Source organism: Diabrotica virgifera, chromosome 5 (genome assembly GCF_917563875.1).
Source record: "Diabrotica virgifera virgifera chromosome 5, PGI_DIABVI_V3a".
Lineage (NCBI taxonomy): Eukaryota > Metazoa > Arthropoda > Insecta > Coleoptera > Chrysomelidae > Diabrotica > Diabrotica virgifera.
This window is the reverse complement of record NC_065447.1, coordinates 89,266,434-89,286,180: the sequence shown is the minus strand read 5'-3', so window position 1 is coordinate 89,286,180 and position 19,747 is coordinate 89,266,434. Positions and strand designations below refer to the sequence as shown.

Here is a 19,747-nt window from a genome sequence, read left to right as displayed (position 1 = left end):
GTTATGATGTTTGATAACCTTATAAAAATTTTTGTGTTAAGCTTGTCACGCACGGGGAACTATACTAAAATATATCTCATATCACTCACTATAGTAATGAGTGAGGCTGCATACACGGAACTATACCTAATGTATATTATGGTTCCGTTTATGCAGGCTCACTCATTATTATAGTGAGCAATATGAGATGTAATATATCTATTATAGTATACCTCCTGGTCAGTAACAAGCTTTATGGGGAAATAGAAGGAGCATTAATATACATGTATAATTTTTTATTCTTTATTTAATTGTCCTTTGTATAATTTAATTATTAAATTTAATAAATCAATGAATTTTTGTGTCTCTTCTGCCCTTTAATTTTCTCTGGCACGCTTGTGTTCTACCCTTTCCTCCTCTTTTTCTATCTGAAGCAATTGAGCTATGTTGGGTATTAGCGTTGTTCTTTCTTGTAATACATTCTCTAGTTTATTATTGGTAGCTTATTTCTGGAACTAGCTTTTTCTTTGAGAACACAGGATTCCATCTTCTAGGTGTTTGTCATATCTGTAACCAATTTTTTTTATTTAGAAAAGTGAAAGATATCTACTATGGGCCATTCCACGAACATACGCCTGTTTTGGATTATTTCGACAACGAATATTTTACTGTGCAACCTAAGAAGTACGAAAGTAAATGGCACTAATAATTATTCCAATAAATAACAATGTAATTTGCAATTTACTTTTGTTCTTCTTATTTTGCAACGTAAAATATTCGTTGTCGAAGTAATCCAAAACAGGCGTATGTTCGTGGAATGACCCATAACAAATATTAAAATTAGGTTTTATTCTTGTTATTGGGATTCTTCAATTTACCATGTAAATTATCCAATCTTTAAAATATTGTGTTTTGATATACATAGTTGGTTTATCCCTAGTTTACTATTCAATATACCAGTTGGATGGATTATGAATCTGTAGCGTTTTGACAATGATTGATATGTCCATCTAGCCTAATTTTTCAGGAGGGCATTTTGAAAGTTTAAATCATGTTTTGTCAACCCAAAAACGAAAAGTAATCAACATAAGAAATCAAGTAATATATCAAGTTCTGGCCTACCTAATACAGTAGAATCCAGATTATCCGTGCTCCTCGGGACCGAAGGTGGCACTGATAATCCGAACATGTATTTCTTATGTATAATAAGTACGTACCTACCATAAAAAGATAACAGAAAAAATAAATCTTTCATTATGAGTCTCTCTTTCGTCATATAGAGTTTCCGTTAAGTGATTTACAATGACGCTATGTTGATAAAACCTCAAAAATGCAACTTGAGTAATAGAAAATCATAGCACGGATAATTAGGGTTCTACTGTAAGTTAAAAGGGGACATGTGGGACAAAGGGGGTTTTACCTTCATCATACACATACCAAACTATACCAACTTGAAGAAATGTTACTAAATAGCATATCAAGCAAATAATCTCATTATGGCTAAAATCAGACGTAACATCAAGTTTTGCCATATTGCATGATATTTACAGAAATATAGTATTGAATTTAAATAAAAGTTTTCCCCACATTAACAAATTTTTACATCATTGAACAGTAATTAGGTTTGTTCTAGCATCAGTTTCAAACGGTTTGAAACCATCAGCGAATAGTCGACCAGCGCGAGTAGATAGGGGATAGCACTGGTGACTGTATTATGTTGTCTCACTGAGCAACTAATTGCTGACGGTTTCTGACTAGTTTGACTGTTTGCTAGAACAAACCTAATATTAATAATCATATAATATGTACATATATAATTATGTAAACAAAATTACCACTGCATCTGTTTCATTAGCTAGCTTGTCTTTATTTAAACTTGTCTTTGTCTTCTATTTTACATACAAATCAACAGTTTTCCTCTAATTTAAAATGGATTTACCTCTTGTTCAAGCTCTCCAGTAAACTATTTCAGCATAATCAATGTTTTCCTTCTAAAACAATATTGTTGTCTGATTAAAATATGGAAATGTATTTCTAAACCTTATTGACTTTGTATACCTATTTTTTTAAGTTGTAATTCTTTGATTTACTTACATTTCCTTCATTCCTTCTTCCAAAATGGAAATAAAATCGATAAAATCATCTTTGAAATACTTCGAATCTAATTATGTTAGGTTAAGTTAAAGCTGAAATTATAAAAATAAACATAAAAGTCAGGTGTGTTCGGAATCCAAACTTACTTTTAAGCTTATCTACCGGATAACTAACTGGAACATAAATTGACGTGAAAAGACGGGTACATTTTATCTGGCGAATAAATATTTATACTCCAGATAGCTAACTGCCAGATAAGAGCATATTTATTCGGAGGTGAAAAGACCGGGCCTAAATCGACTCGCGCAACTAACCAATATTTTTAGTACTGAAATTAGTATAATGGCAAACGGGTCTAAGTAAAATACCAATAACTAACGTATGACGTAGATATATTAATATTATGTGACACATGACAGAAGCTCGAAACAAATGACTGTGACTGTGAATGAAAAGCCCTATAGGGCTCAAGGTTAATAGATTAGGGCGTAGGTTGTCTCATAACTGTAGACCAATCAAAGGCTGGCTTTTTAAAGGCGGGAATACGTCATCCGTACGACAATTTTAAAATTGTCATAAGAGTCAATGCTAATAAAAGGTTCAAAAACTTAGGTTTTGCAATATATTTTGAGATTTTCTTGGGTATAGGTATATTTAAGTGGTTCTTATATTGGTAATTATATCAATTTTTCCCTTAAAAATCAATAGTCTGCTAACAAAAAACTAGAATTCATTTAACACTTATTATGTGTGTTTTAAATGGAGAAAACAATTTAATTAGCACAAAAATCCAAAAAAATAGAAGAAAAAGTTTAAAATCAAAAATACTAATATGTAGGTACTTACTTATTATGTTTTTCGTGGAATGTGCAGCACTTTTATCATTTTTGGTGGTATGCAACAACAAAAGAACGAATAATATAAATAATTTATTATTAGGTTAAAATATAAAAAAGACGTAACATAATATTAACATATTCAGACACGAGGAAATGTTTGCTACCTATTTTCTTATGTTCAGAGGCCCATTTATCTTGTAACATTTTATTATCCATTATTGTTTGATAATTTAAGGTATTTGGGAAATGTCCAAAAACATTATTTTGTTTCCATCTGGTTCAGGAATTTTGGAGTTGCTTTTACATATAGCTATGCTACAAATGTTACCACCACTCATCTAAAAAATGTTTTATTATTATAACATACCAAACTACATATTATTATGTGTAATATTATAATTGTTAAACTAACCTTACACGGTTACGAAAACACACTTCACAAGTCATTACTGCCTTTGTATAGGACCCAAATAAGTAATTATAGTAATATAGTCCTTATATGCTTAAAAACTCAACAAATATTAAACAAATAAACGATATTATAAGAAAATTCCACAAAAATATGCAGAAATATAACCACATACAACTGTCAAACTTGACTTTGTCGTACGAGTGACGTAGGCATTCCCCTCCCTCTCGCTTCCGCCCACATAGTTATGAGATAACCTAACCCCTATCTATGAACCTTGTATAGGGCTTTTCATTCACAGTCAATTTCACAAACCATACATACTTATAGACGTTTCACGACCATGTTAATCTTTCGGATCGAATTAACGCCATCTCTTGATTGGAATGGGAACTAAATTGACAAATTTTAGTTACGTGAGAATTTCCAATTATAAATTTTGCGGGATTTTTGATGAAATTTCGCAGGAAATTAAAACAACAGAAAGACAATTCAATGTTTTATTCCATATTTTACTGAAAACTTCAAAGATTCCAATTTGTTTTCAAAATGCTAAACACTACTGCTATGTGTCACGTGAAAGCACTGATGTGTATCGAGTTGAATCAAAATTTTTGAAAGAATCTTGTACATAGGATGATTGTTTAGATAAATATTACCTTATAATCTTTTACAAACTTCCAAAAATTTGTAGGTCCGTAATGTTGATGACACACTTGTCTATTGGAATAAACTGTTTCAGGATCTATTATATTGTTTTTTTTTAATGTGGAGAAACACAACACGGGATGATCAATGTAAACTAAAAATTCTACTCATAAAAATGGAGAGGAGGTTAATACACTTATTAAAATTGTGATTAAATCTAATTAAAAACGTAACACCATTATAATAAAATAATTAAGCCACAAACTGTAAAATAAAAAGTAAATAACAAATTAATTTAATTGTCAACTGTCAGTTGTTAAATATGACAAGAGAATTGACTGACAGCGACATCTCTGGATTGGAATGGTAACTAATTTGCTGTCTTGACCTTGACAATTTACGTGAAACGTCTATGAGTATGTATGGTTTGTGGTCAATTTGTTTCGAGCTTTTGTCATGTGTCACATAATATTAATATATCTACGTCACACGTCATTGGTATATAAGGTCGCGTTCATCAGACAGAGAGCTTGGAATCGGCTTGCAATCGGATTGGAAGCTCTTTTACTAGTGAACGGTGCGCTGAATTAATCGGATTGGAAGCGCTCGCCATTTTATTCAGCCTTAAATTTATTGTGCTGTGATAACTGAATCCCGCCAACTTTAAAATTAAGTTCAAAGCAAAATGGACAATTTAATTAAAATTGAATATAAATACAATAATTATTGTATGTAATTTATTGTAAATATTTGTAGTTCTTATTTTAGTATTATTAATATGTATATATAGTTATTATCTAAATTAAGTAAAGAAATATTTGTGTTTTTTTTTTATTTAGGTATATAGTTGTTAGAAATATTAACACAATATCTGTACCCTAATAACACAAAACATTCCATGAATGTTCCTAGAATGTACTCACAGGACATTCCAAACATTCCTGGAATGTCCCCAAATGCACACTAATGTCCCTGGAAAGTCCCTGGAATGTGCTGTGTCAGCATTTTAAATATTCTTAGAATGTTCTGTTGGAACATTCCATGAATGTCTACGAATGTTCTTTGGACATTCACAGTATATGTTTTAGACTGAATGTCTTGTTGGAACATTCCATGAATGTTCTTTGGACATTCACAGTATATTTTTTAGACTGAATGTCTTGTTGGGACATTCCATGAATGTTGGAACATTCCATGAATGTTCTTTGGACATTCACAGTATATTTTTTAGACTAAATGTCTTGTTGGAACATTCCATGAATGTCTACGAACGTTCTTTGAACATTCACAGTATATTTTTTAGGCATTCTCTGAAATATATCGTCAGTGCTGTGACAATACCTCCTATATCTTTTTTCATGAGGTTCGCAGGAGACGAAAAACATTTTTTAAGGTCACCTCCTGTTTGCATACGTAAGTTCTGGCTTGTTTTGTAGTAAATAGATAGTTAAATTTACTGCAAAACAAGTCAAAAAATATATGAAAACAGGAGGTGGCCCAAACAAGTTTTTAGTCTATCTTACAAATCTCATGAAAAAACAGATAGGAGGTATTGTCACATCACTGACGATATGTGGCCATACCAAATAATGCATCCTTGATAAATATAAACATTTTTATTGCAAAAAATCTTTTCATACATTTTTTTAATGTAATTTACTGATATTCCTATAAAAAAATTTGTCACATTTGCTTTGTAAACCTTTCTTTTGCCTTTCATAGCCACATATTCCATTTCCTTCCTGGTTTTTTGTAGACCACTTCTCTCAGCTGATTCTAAAAGAAAATAAAATAAATGGTAATTTTTTTATCCTTTACAATTAACAATCAGAAGAAATATTTACAGGTAATAATATGCATATAATAATAATAATAATAAAATAAATAATAAATTAAATAATATTTAAATAAATAATAAATAATATTTAATAAAGAAAATAATAAAACATTTTGTATTTTGACAACGACGTCCGATGTGGAAGTAGAAACCATAATAAAGTTATTTTTTCAAGTAAATTCTGGCTTATTTCCCCATTAAAATAGTTACAATAATTACAAAAATGCCACAAAGAAATAGCTTTTTCACAAACTAATAAGTATTTTGTTTTATTATATTTATTGTTTTTATTATTTACTTTAACTTAAGATTATAACTTAATTCTTGTTTTCTATTTCTGATGTTTTTATTTATTTGCATTCAATATTAATCTGTTTTCTTGTATAATCTACTTCGCAATAATTATGTGATATATTAGACTTAAAATGAATTCAAAAATTTTTTGTAATTGGGCAACAATGTCAACTTAGATCTCTGATGTAGATGATGAAGAACAACGGTATCTACAGTTGGAAAAATGAAAGAATAGGGCTTTTCATCAATTGTCATTTGTTTCGAGCTTCTGTCATGTGTCACATAATATTAATATATCTACGTCATATGTCTTTGGTTTGTATCTATTATTGTATATACCAATAACGTATGTCGTAGATATATTAATATTATGTGACACATGACAAAAGCTCGAAACAAATGACTGTGAATGAAAAGCCCCCCTAATAACACAAAACATTCCATGAATGTTCCTAGAATGTACACACAGGACATTGAAAACATTCCTGGAATGTCCCCAAATGCACACGAATGTCCCTGGAAAGTACCAGGAAAGTGCTGTGTCAGCATTTTAAATATTCTTAGAATGTTCTGTTGGAACATTCCATGAATGTCTACGAATGTTCTTTGGACATTCACAGTCTATTTTTTAGACTGAATGTCTTGTTGGAACATTCCATGAATGTTCTTTGGACATTCACAGTATATTTTTAGACTGAATGTCTTGTTAGAACATTCCATGAATGTCTACGAACGTTCTTTGAACATTCACAGTATATTTTTTAGACATTCACTGAAATATATCGTCAGTAATGTGACAATACCTCCTATATGTTTTTTTATGAGGTTTGCAGGAGACGAAAAACATTTTTTAAGGTCACTTTCTGGTTTCGTACGTATTCTGACTTTTTTTGTAGTAAATAGATAGTTGAATTTACTGCAAAACAAGTCAAAAAATATATGAAAACAGGAGGTGGCCGAAACAAGTTTTTAGTCTATCTTACAAATCTCTTGAAAAAAACAGATAGGAGGTACTGTCACATCACTGACGATATATGGCCATACCAAATAATACATCCTTGATAAATATAAACATTTTTATTGCAAAAAATCTTTACATACATTTTTTAATGTAATTTGCTGACATTCCTAAATATTATAAAAAAATGTGTTACATTTGCTTTGTAAACCTTTCTTTTGCTTTTCGTAACCACATATTCCGTTTCCTTTCTGGTTTTTTGTAGACCACTTCTCTCAGCTGATTCTAAAAGAAAATAAAATAAAAGGTAATTTTTCTATCCTTTACAATTAACAATCAGAAGAAATATTATTTACAGGTAATAATATGCATAAATAATAATAATAAAAAAATAAATATTAAATAATATTTAAATAAATAATAAATAATATTTAATAAATAAAATAATAATAATGAACATTTTGTATTTTGACAACGACATCCGATGTGGAAGTAGAAACCTTAATAAAATTATTTTTTCAAGTAAATTGTGGCTTATTTCCCCATTAGAATAATTAATTACAAAAAAGCCACAAAGAAATAGATTTTTCACAAACAAATAAGTATTTAGTATTCATTATATTTATTGTTTTTATTATTTACTTTAATGTCCTACTGGTACATTATTTGACAAATAATGACATTTCGAAGTCTGTTAAGTACGATATAACGCCCTTGGGCATTAAATTTAAATAACGACTTAGATACTGTCAAGTTGACAAATATCAACCTAAGTAAAACTATGGTTACCACAATTACGTTACTACTGTTACTGGTAAATGTACTTATTTAAAAACTAATCAATTCAAAATTCATTCAAATTTTTCGCATATAAAGAATAATTTAGTCAGGCATTAAACGTTGAAGGCACCACAGGTATTATAATAATAACGCTTTCGGTCAACGTATATCCCTATAATACCCTTGGTACCTTAATAACTGTAACATAAGATTATACCTTAATTCTTGTTTTCGATTTCTGATGTTTTTATTTATTTACATTGAATATTAATCTGTTTTGTTGTATAATCTACTTCGCAATAATTATGTGATATATTTGACTTAAAATGAATTCAAAAATTTTTTGTAGTTGGGCAACAATGTCAACTTAGATCTCCGATGTAGATAATGAATTACAACAGTATCTATATTGTACGGACTGTATTATTAATTAGGTTATGCATATACCTGTGTGACATAAGCTATTGGAACAGCACAGTCTCTCAAACGAACAGATGAAAGTGAAGTTCTGTCAATATCTTTTTCTAAAAAGTGTTTTGAACATACTCCTCTATTAACAAATCTGATCTATACTTCATGTCTTCTTCGCAGGATCTTCTGGAAAGCTAAAAATACAAAATATATGCATTACTAAGCATTATTAACAAATTTTAGTTTTAAATAAAAAATATGATTAATGAACTCACAAAATTATTATAAAACAGCTTAGAAATTGTTTATTAGTATAGTCGGTTCCCCAAACTCAGACACAACTGGCTAGTGATTTTAGTAGGTAATTTTTTTTGTTTTTGGCCAATTTTGCCAAAATTACAGTAATTAGTACTGAGACTGAGTTTAGCAAATCGACTATAATATTCTGTGTATTCATTAGTTGGTACTGCATATTATAGTGTGTGGTCTACCATCCTATTTATAAACGCATACACTAGCAAAAACGCAAAAAGAATTATTTTAGTTTTACAAATCCTTTTGTTATTACCTATCTCTATTTACTATTTTAGTTAGGAATAAGCGAAGTTTGTGGCTTATTCACAATTATTATTAAAATAATAAATGGATATGACCAATTATTAACTTATAAAATAAAATAATAATTCTTCTGATTTATGCCTTTTATTCACTTTGTTATATCTACGTTACTTAAAAGATTTTTTATGAATAGGGTATTAATAGTATTAATTTATTTTCTGAAATACAGGGCATGCTTTCGTTTACATATTTGCATACTAACCTTTTAATAGGGCTTTTCATTCACAGTCATTTGTTTTGAGCTTCTGTCATAATTGAAACGTTATTCCTGCAGATTTTTTTATCTACATTTGTTTCTGCTACTCCAACTGCGTTAAAAACAGGACACCATTTTATGCACTATGTTAATAATACTATTAAAGCTATTATAAAAGTATCCGAATTAAAAAAATATTCTTAAAAAGCACAAATAATACAAACAACTAAAAACAATCCACGGCAAGGCAAGGTCGCCAACATAGAGGTCGCCAAGATGAAGATGCCAAGATGGCCGAAGCGAGGTCGTTGGTTGGTCGTTTTTAGTCACGTGATGCCCTCTCAAGCGCCATGCACAAAAATATATGCACGGCGAATTTGAAAATGAACGCAAAAGAAATAAATATAAATGCCTCTCTTGGGTTTTGCATAAGTTATAAGTATTTTTTTTATTAACAAAATCGCATTCCAAATTGAATATTCGCGAACAATAATTTTTATTACATTTGTATGTTTATAATCTTGGGAAACTCTTTAAATTTGACATATTATTGCACTGTAGGCCTAAAATGTCACTTAGTTTGTCTGGTATGTTATAAGTAATGTTGTATCTCTTACACGTATGTATTATTTCGCAACTTAAAATATAGGAACATTGGTAGTATGTTCACAGAATGTCTTATGGTAACATTCCAGGAATAATTTAAACAGATGTTCACCGAATGTTCCCTAAATGTCCAGGACATTCAAATATTGATAGAACTTTGGTAGTACATTCCTGGAATGTTGTGTGTTGTTAGGGCCTATACCCATGAACGATCACATCAATCACTTATTTTGTATTTGCTATCTTTTTCTATTTTAGAACAAATAGAAAATGATATAAAAACATTAAAAATAAAAAACTGGAGAAAAAAAAGCACGAAACAGATCAGAGTGGAGAAGAATCCTGGAACAGGCCAAGACCCAGAAAGGGCTGTCGAGCCAATGATGATGATGATCTTTTTCTATAGGTAACAAACGTTTGTGATTTATAGAAAAAGACAGCAAATAGGGCTTTTCATCAACTGTCATTTGTTTCGAGCTTCTCTCATGTGTCACATAATATTAATATATCTACGTCATACGTCTTTGGTTTGTATCATTGGTATATGCCAATAACTTATGACGTAGATATAGTAATATTGTGTGACACATGACAGAAGCTCGAAACAAATGACTGTGAATGAAAAGCCCTATACAAAATAAGTGATTGATGTGATCGTTCATGGTTATAGGGTTTTTCATTCAGTCATTTGTTTCGAGCTTCTGTCATGTGTCACATAATATTAATATATCTACGTCATACGTTATTGATATAATCAATGATACAAACCAAAGACGTATGACGTAGATATATTAATATATGTGACACATGACAGAAGCTCGAAACAAATGACAATGAACAAAGCCCTATATTGCTTTTCATCGATTGTCATTTGTTTCGAGCTTCTGTCATATGTTATATAATCTGTGTATAATATTAATACAACACGGATTATACGATATATGACAGTAGCTCGAAACAAATGACTGTAAATGAAAAGCCCTATTCTTTAATTTTTCCAACTGTATATTGTAATTGTATTCTTAATTGAGTTAAGCATATTACCTGTGTGATATAAGCTATTGGAACAGCACAGTCTCTCAAACGGTTGAAAGTGAAGTTCTGTCAATATCTTTTTCTAAAAAATGTTTTGAACATACTGCTCTATTAACAAATCTGATCAATACTTCATGCCTTCTTTGCAGGATCTTCTGGAAAGCTAAAAATACAAAATATATGCATTACTGAGCATTATTAACAAATTTTAGTTTTAAATAAAAAATATGATTAATGAACTCACAAAATATTATAAAAAGCAGCTTAGAAATTGTTTATTAGTATAGTCGTTTCCCTAGCCACAACTGGCTAGTGATTTTAGTAGGTAATTTTTTTGTTTTTGGCCATTTTTGCCAAAATTACTAACTATTTAGTTATTTTTTTGCCAATTTTACCAAATTGTCAAAATTATTTACTAAAATCACTAGCCAGTTGTGTCTGAGACTAAGTTTAGTGAACCGACTAAACTCTATACTATTCATACTGTGTATTCATTAGTTGGTACTATTATAGTGTGTGATCTACCATCCTGTTTATAAACGCATACATTAGCAAAAACACAAAAAAAAAATTTTAATTTTACAAATAATCCGTTTGTTATTATCTCTATTCACTATTTTAGTTAGGAATAAGCAAGTTTGTGGCTTATTCGCAATTATTAAAATAATAAATGGATATTTTCTGAAATAGGGGCATGCCTTTGTTTACATATTTGCATTATACTAACCTTTGAAACATTATTCCTGCAGATTTTTTATCTACATTGCTTCTGCTACTCCAACTGATTTTATGCACTATATTAATAATACTATTAAAGTTATTATAAAAGTATCCGAATTAAAAAATATTCTTAAAAAGCACAAATAAAAACAAACAACGATCACGCACGGCAAGGTGGCCAAGGCCAAGATGCATGTCAAGATGGCCGAAGCACCGAAGTCTGAAGTGAGGTCATTGGTCGTTTTTAGTCACGTGATGCCCTCTCTAAGCACCATGCACAAATACATGCGCCGTGAATTTGAAAATGAACATATAGGAACATTGGTAGTATGTTCACAGAATGTCTTATGGTAACATTCCACGAATAATTTAATCAGATGTTCACCGAATGTTCCCTAAATGTCCAGGACATTCAAATATTGATAGAACTTTGGTAGTACATTCCTGGAATGTTGTGTGTTGTTAGGGTAGTAGGTACCTACCTGATTTATTTTCCAACAATCCAGTTTTTGATTGATTCACAAATCTTATAAAAATTGGTATTGATTGCATACCGTAATTTGGGGTAACTTGAGACGATGGGGTTACTTGAGACAATTTGGAGACACTATTATTTTTCGTCGATTTGGCATGCCGGTTAACATTGTTAGTGTTGTTTTGATAGCAAAAGGTAGCAAACGTGTGGTTGTTGACCGTTAGTAATTAAATTCTTTTGTCTTATCTAAGGTAAGTTGATAATTTTTTAATAAACGTCAACTTTAAAACTGCCAAATTTCATATAGTACATAACTTATATAATAATTCTATGACTAATATCCGAAAACAAGCAATTGTTGTAGAAAACGTAACCTCTAATATTAATATTGGTGTGCCGTAAATTTCATTGCGGCGTTGCGAAGTTTATGGCTGCTATAAAATATGAATTCTCAGCCTGACCTTGGTTGGTCAACTTGAGACAACTGTCTCAAGTTACCCCACCACAAATTAGATACTGTAAAAACTAGTTTCTAACCTACCTACTTACCTACCTACCTACTTACCTATCTACTTACCATTTTTTCATTATTGTTTCAGGCTCAGGTATGGTTCGAACCCAAAAAAGAATTTTGGGATCTAGAAAATACCGAAATTTCTCGGAGGAGCAACTTCATAAAGCAGTGGAAGCTGTTAGGTCCGGGATTTCTTTGAGGAAAGCCGAAGAAAAATTTGGAATACCACGATGTTCTATTAATAGAGCAATAAATGGAAAGAACGCAGGAAAGGTCGGTAGACCATTTGTTTTAAATGAAGTTGACCAAAATGCTTTAGTAATGTGTCTATGTTCAGCTGGGGGTTGGGGCTTTCCTCTCACACTATACGATATTAGACTCATTGTCAAAGCATTCCTCGACCGTTCTGGAAGAAATGAACATAGATTTAAAAACAACATGCCAGGTAGAGATTTTGTCATGTCTTTCTTGAAGCATCACCAGAACACTTTGAGTAATAAAATGTGCCAAAACATAAAGAGATCTCGAGCCAAAGTCGACCATAACGCCATAAATATTTACTTTGAAAAGTTAAATCAGTCAATGGAGGGAGTTCTTTCTCATTCTGTCATTAATTATGATGAAACAAATATGACAGACGATCCTGGTCGTAAAAAAGTTGTTGTTAGAAGAGGGTGTCGACATCCTGAAAGGATTATTGATTTTTCTAAGTCAAGTACGTCTGTAATGTTTGCCGCTGCCGGAGACGGGACACTTCTCCCTCCATATGTAACATACAATGCTGAGAATCTTTATAATACCTGGACCGAACATGGCCCTAAGGGGACAGTTTATAATAGAAGTAAGAGTGGGTGGTTCACTTTGGAGATATTCGAAGATTGGTTTCGAAAAATTGCCTTGCCTTATTTCTCGAAGCAAGATAAAGAAGAGAAAAAAGTAATGATTGGGGATAATTTGGCGAGCCATATATCCCCATATATAATAGTAGAGGAATGTAAAAAAAACAACATAATCTTCATCCTACTTCCCCCAAATAGCACTGGACTTACTCAGCCGTTAGATGTCGCATTTTTCCGCCCACTTAAAATTAAGTGGCGTGAAACTTTAGATTCTTGGAAAACAAAAAATCGTGGAACTGTGCCAAAAGATACATTTCCTCGTTTATTAAAAAAATATCTGGAGGCAATGGGAGAGAAAAATCTTTCACAAAACGTAATAAGTTGATTTAAAGGAGCAGGATTAATTCCACTAAATCGAGGAGAGGTCTTGAAGAGGCTTCCAAGTAAACAGGCAGTAGAGGATGGCAAAGAAAGTGAGAATACCGTTGCCTGGGTAACTACATTTCAAGAATATTTAGAGGAATGTAGAAGGAAAGAGACAGATGGTTTAAGAAAACAAAAGAAAAAGAAATTGAATGTTCCTGCTGGTAGAGGAATCTGTGAAGAGGATATAGTAAATTTGGGAGACAAACCAAAGCCAGAAAAAAAGAAAAGACGCCAATTAATGGAAAAAAATAAAGAAAAACCATCATCCAGTAAGAAAAGGCAAAAGACAGGTAAAGTAATTTTGTCTAGTGAAAGTGACGAAGACAGTTGCAATGAGGTTGTATTTGACGACAGTTCAGATGATGACTGGGATTCATTTCAAGCAAAACAGATTGACAATATTGAAGACAATATTACTGAAAAAACTAATGACCAGGATAATATTTACTCTTATCAGGAAAAACATCATCTGCAGCAAATAACGGCAATAATTAAACAAGTTGGATGCATTGTCATAGTTAGTTACGACTCAAATTTTTATCCTGGGGTAATTGAAAAGATTGGCAAAAAAGGCGCAATAATAAGTGCAATGACAAAGACTTCACGGGAAAACTGGAAATTGCCCAAACCTAAGGATGAACTGTATTATTGCTGGCAGGACATTGTAGGTGGTATTAAACCGCCTAAAGCCCTAAATAATAGAGGTATTTTTTCAGTACCCGAACTAAAATTGCTGTAATTAATTGTTTTTAAATAAAAGCTTTGAGCTCTCTGTCTTTTTTATTAACCCAAAAAAATATTCTGAATGTCTCAATTTAACGAAACACTTTATAATTATATTTTCGGTGTCCCAAGTTACTCTATCAAGGCGTAATTTGAGTCACTTGTTGAATTTATACGGCTGTCTCAAGTTACCCCATTCTAGTGTGTAACTTGAGACAGACATAAAAAAAATTAAAAAAACTACTTACGACAAAATAAACAGAAATATTCTATAAACATATCATAGTTATCTCTGCGACTAATGTTTTCAAATAGTGTTTGAACATTAATTTTTTCTCGGTATGTAATAAATTTCAGGTTTAAGTTAAAAAGTGTCTCAAGTTACCCCAAATTACGGTACCAACTATTTGTAATTAATATTTACCTACAATAAAATTAAATTTAATATAGGTAGGTAGGTACCTATACAATAATACTCAATATTAGTTATTTCCAATTTTTCATTCTTCTTCACCCATCGTTATATTATTAATTTCTTTATTTAGCATAACTACTCAATATTGCATTTATCCAGAACATTCCTTCTATATTATAAAATTGTGTAAGACACAATGTTCGTTAATCGAATATTTTCTGTATCAAATTTTAATCCTCTAAATTTGCATTTTATTAGTTCAAACCTTTCTACAGCTGACCGAATCTTTAATTTATTATCAAAATTTTCTTGTTCTGGTAGTAAACGTTTATTATTCTGGTAAGATTTCATTAAGATAATGAAGGGTATCTAGATATGCCGAATTTTGAATGAGATTTATATTCGCTGGTAAAATGGAATCTGCTCGAGTTAAATAGTTAATAGGCCTGGATCCCGCATACCAAAAGAAAGTTTATTAATAGCAAGCTGAAAATTTGTTATTAGCTTAACGGTGTCTAGTCGGACAAACTTTGATGTTTTAATTTAAAACAAACACTGGAACGGGAAGTTTTAATTGTGAAACAGGTTACAGGTTTCGAATGTCAGACTACGAAAACGTCTCATGTATTGTGTAGGACAGAACTTCCAATTGATTTGCTACTCTTTCGTTAGCATGCAAAAATCAGACTGCTATTTACCACCAATATAATTCCTATCCTCTGACATGTTCTACGTGTCGGAATTATTAAAATGCCTAACATATTTTTCGGACAATTTTTTCATATATTATACAAAGTTTGCTATCTATTTACAATCATATAATTTGTTGTCATTTCATGGAATTAGGCATACTCCAAATTTAATATAAGTATAGGAACTATGAAAAAGAACTAGAGGGAGATATAATCTATTTTTTAATAATATTCTTTGATCACAACCAACTAACTCTTAAGATAAACTGGGAATGCAATAGACATCCCTTTATGATGCTCATACAGAAGCACATTTCCAAGCAATCTTACATTACAAAGGTGTTGCTGGCATCCTATAAAGGGAAAAAATAATTATTTTGCATGGTTGCAATATATTATCTTGAAGCTGTATTCGATAAAACATTTTGAAACGAGAAAGCTCACATTAATACTTATCCAGGCAAGACATTTTACTTCCATATAAAAGACATGGCGTTTCGGGCCTATTGAGCCCAACTTGTCCGGATAAGGGTTAAAACAGTAAAAGAAAACGGAGCAGCATAAGGTACTGTTGGTTGGGAGCACTCTGAAGACCACCATGTGTTTGTTGTTCTCTGATAATACCATCAATACGGATAGAATTATTTCTATGAATATGGCTATGTCAAACGAAATAAGGATTGAGAGACCTTTTAGATGCTTTCAGTGAAACAAATGCAATTTTAGAGCCACAACCAAATTCACAAAGAAATTCCTCTTATTAAAAAAAGAATTGAGGGACAATTCTTGTTAACAAATTCTGCTTAACAATGGAGGAGGAAGATATATGAAAGGTTGTGTTAAAATACATTTAGTTTTTATCTAAGCATGAAAATAAATATTATGAACACATTTTTTGTACTACATTTATTTTCAAACAAACCAGTTTTTTATTGATTCACACAAAAATTTTATTGATTACGATTTACAATTAACCCATTCACAGATACGACTATATATGCATGTACTTACAAAGGGTAATTACTGTCTGCATATGAAGATGTGTCCACAAATGTGTTAATACAATATTTACAATATAATTATATTAAAGAATATTTACAATAAAATTAAACTCAATATACACATTGATATTCAAGATTAGTTATTTCCAATTTTTTGTAATTCTATATTATTTGGGTGAAAATCTTATGTCCAGAGCTCTTTGGCAAACCAAACCTATCCCCAGCAACAAATTCTCTGGTTTACTTAGCATCCAAATCCTAAACATTAATTTTTTTCCAATAGAATCATTCTGTTTTCAAATTGGTGGATATGCGACCAATACAATTAAATAGTTCCTGGAAATATAACAATATATACATGATGTTATTAATTTGTTATACAATTTTACCTGGAAAGTAGTTCTGGGCATACGAAAATCTAATTGGATATTGAATTATGGTTTATATATTTTTAAAATAATTTTAATTCCTTGTTATTACTATTTTATCTCATCCTTCTGGAATAATTAGAGGTAGGTACATCCACTAAATGTATAACGGCATTTGCTAATTTCGTCCCCAAACAAAAGTTCTTCAAGAATATTATCCATTTTAGTTTAGACACAGTTTTATTTAAAAACAAAACTGTCTGTCTCTAGGTTATAAATTATATAAATAAAGAATAAAAACATAAACAAATGGAACACAGAACACTCTCGATCGAATGTCAAACGTCAGTCGTTCACTAGTAAAAAAACTGTCAGCGTTTCAGCGCAAATTAATCGGATTGCACTCGGTTTTTTTACTAGTGAACGACTGACGTTTGACATTCGATTGAGAGTGTTTTGTGTTCCATTTGTTTATTTTTTTATTCTTTGTTTATATAATTTATAACCTAGACAGTTTTGTTTTTAAATAAAATTGAAACTGTGTCTAAGCTAAAATGGATAATATTCTTGAAGAATTTTTGTTTGGGGACGAAATTAGCAAATGCCGTTATACATTTAGCAGATGTACCTGCCTCACAATTATTCCAGAAGGATGAGATGAAATTAAATATATATAAACCATAATTCAATATCCAATTTAGAGAACATTTTCGTATGTCCAGAACTACTTTCCAGGTAAAATTGTATAACAAATTAATAACATCATGTATATTATATTGTTATATTTCCAGGAACTATTTAATTGTATTGGTCATATCCACCAATTTGAAAACAGAATAATTCTATTGGAAAAAATTAATGTTTATGATGTGGATGCTAAGTAAACCAGAGAATTTGTTGCTGGGGATACGTTTGGTTTGCCAAAGAGCTCTGGACATAAGATTTTCACCCAAATAATATAGAATTACAAAAAATTGGAAATAACTAATCTTGAATATCAATGTGTATATTGAGTTTAATTTTATTGTAAATATTCTATAATATAATTTTATTGTAAATATTGTATTAACACATTTGTGGACACATCTTCATATGCAGACAGTAATTTCCCTTTGTAAGTACATGCATATTAGTCGTATCTGCGAATGGGTTAATTGTAAATCGTAATCAATAAAAATTTTTTGTGAATCAATAAAAAACTGGTTTGTTTGAAAATAAATGTAGTACAAATGTGGTCATAATATTTATTTTCATGCTTAGATAAAAACTAAATGTATTGTACTTAACACAACCTTTCATATATCTTCCTCCTCCATTGTTAAGCAGAATTTGTTAACAAGAATTGTCCCTCCATTCTTTTTTTAATAAGAGGAATTTCTTCCTTAGCGTTCCTAGTATTTGGTTGTGGCTCTAAAATTGCATTTGTTTCACTGAGAGCATCTAAAAGGTCTCTCAATCCTTATTTCGTTTGACATAGCCATACTCGTAGAAATAATTCTATCTGTATTGATGGTATTATCAGAGAACAACGAACACATGGTGGTCTTCAGAGTGCTCCCAACCAACAGTACCTTATGCTGCTGCGTTTTCTTTTACTGTTTTAACCCTTATCCGGGCAAGTGGGGCTCAATAGGCCCGAAATGCCATGTCTTTTATATGGAAGTAAAATGTCTTGCCCGGATAAGTATTAAAGTGAGCTTTCTCGTTTCAGAATTTTTTATCGAATACAGCTTCAAGATAATGTAACCATGCAAAATAATTATTTTTTCCCTTTATAGGATGCCAGCAACAACTTTGTAATGTGAGATTGCTTGGAAATGTGCTTCTGTATGAGCATCATAAAGGGATGTCTACTGCATTCCCAGTTTATCTCAAGAGTTAGTTGGTTGTGATCAAAGAATCGTATTAAAAAATAGATTATATCTCCCTCTAGTTCTTTTTTCATAGTACTTATATTAAATTTGGATTATGCCTAATTCCATGAAATGACAACAAATAATATGATTGTAAATAGTTTTGAAAAAGCTGTTTAAACTGTAGAATTAAATTTTTTTTAAAACGTCTACTTTTAAAAATTTCGTACCTAGGCCTGGATCCCGCATACCAAAAAAAAGTTGATTAATAGCAAGCTCAAATTTGTTAATAGCTTAACGGTGTCTAGTTGGACACACTTTGATGTATAGAAACACTGGAACAGGGGAAGCCTTAATTGTGGAACGTGCCATCCTGACAAGTTTATGATTGTGAAAACTAGCAGGTTGTTTTTAAGTTTATTCAATAGCAAACTTTGTATATTATAATATATGAAAAAATTTTTGTCCGAAAAATATGTTGGGCAGTTGGCTGAAAGACTTTGGTCGATGGCCTTTTGGTACATTGTATCAATAAAGTATGTCTCTCTCTATGTTGGGCATTTTAATAATTCCGACACGTAGAACATGTCAGAGGATAGGAATTATATTGGTGATAAATAGCAGTCTAATTTTGCATGCTAATGAAAGAGTAGCAAATCAATAGGAAGTTCTGTCTGACACAACACATGAGACGTTTTTGTAGTCTGACGTTCGAAACCTGTAACCTGTTCAACAATTAAAACTTCCCGTTCCAGTGTTTGTTTTAAATTAAAACATCAAAGTTTGTCCGACTAGACACCGTTAAGCTAATAACAAATTTTCAGCTTGCTATTAATAAACTTTCTTTTGGTATGCAGGATCCAGGCCTATTAACTATTTAACTCAAGCAGATTCCATTTTACCAGCGAATATAAATCTCATTCAAAATTCGGCATATCTAGATACTTAACTTAATGAAATCTTACCAGAATAATAAACGTTTACTACAAGAACAAGAAAATTTTGATAATAAATTAA

General features: G+C 31.0%; 4 long non-coding RNA genes across 5 annotated transcripts; 1 reads left to right on the top strand and 3 right to left on the bottom strand.

Moving 5' to 3' along the window:
* Positions 1-268: 268 nt before the first annotated feature.
* LOC114331853 (uncharacterized) lies at positions 269-3,499 on the bottom strand. Of its 2 annotated transcripts, XR_007697935.1 has the most exons (5): positions 3,325-3,499; positions 2,220-3,250; positions 2,074-2,165; positions 1,815-1,970; positions 269-546 (listed from the first exon to the last, which is right to left on the bottom strand). It is a non-coding gene; the product is annotated as an uncharacterized LOC114331853 (long non-coding RNA). The 2 variants fall into 2 exon arrangements; XR_007697934.1 differs by having other exon boundaries at positions 2,074-3,250.
* A 2,071-nt stretch (positions 3,500-5,570) lies between these two features.
* On the bottom strand, positions 5,571-11,896 carry LOC126884283 (uncharacterized). The gene is made up of 3 exons (XR_007697937.1): positions 11,432-11,896; positions 10,714-10,867; positions 5,571-5,745 (listed from the first exon to the last, which is right to left on the bottom strand). It is a non-coding gene; the product is annotated as an uncharacterized LOC126884283 (long non-coding RNA).
* Positions 7,163-10,141, bottom strand: LOC126884284 (uncharacterized). The gene is made up of 3 exons (XR_007697938.1): positions 9,070-10,141; positions 8,286-8,443; positions 7,163-7,343 (listed from the first exon to the last, which is right to left on the bottom strand). It is a non-coding gene; the product is annotated as an uncharacterized LOC126884284 (long non-coding RNA).
* Positions 11,897-17,336: 5,440 nt separating the features above from the next.
* LOC126884282 (uncharacterized) lies at positions 17,337-18,111 on the top strand. Its single transcript, XR_007697936.1, has 2 exons — positions 17,337-17,612; positions 17,669-18,111. It is a non-coding gene; the product is annotated as an uncharacterized LOC126884282 (long non-coding RNA).
* Positions 18,112-19,747: the final 1,636 nt, after the last annotated feature.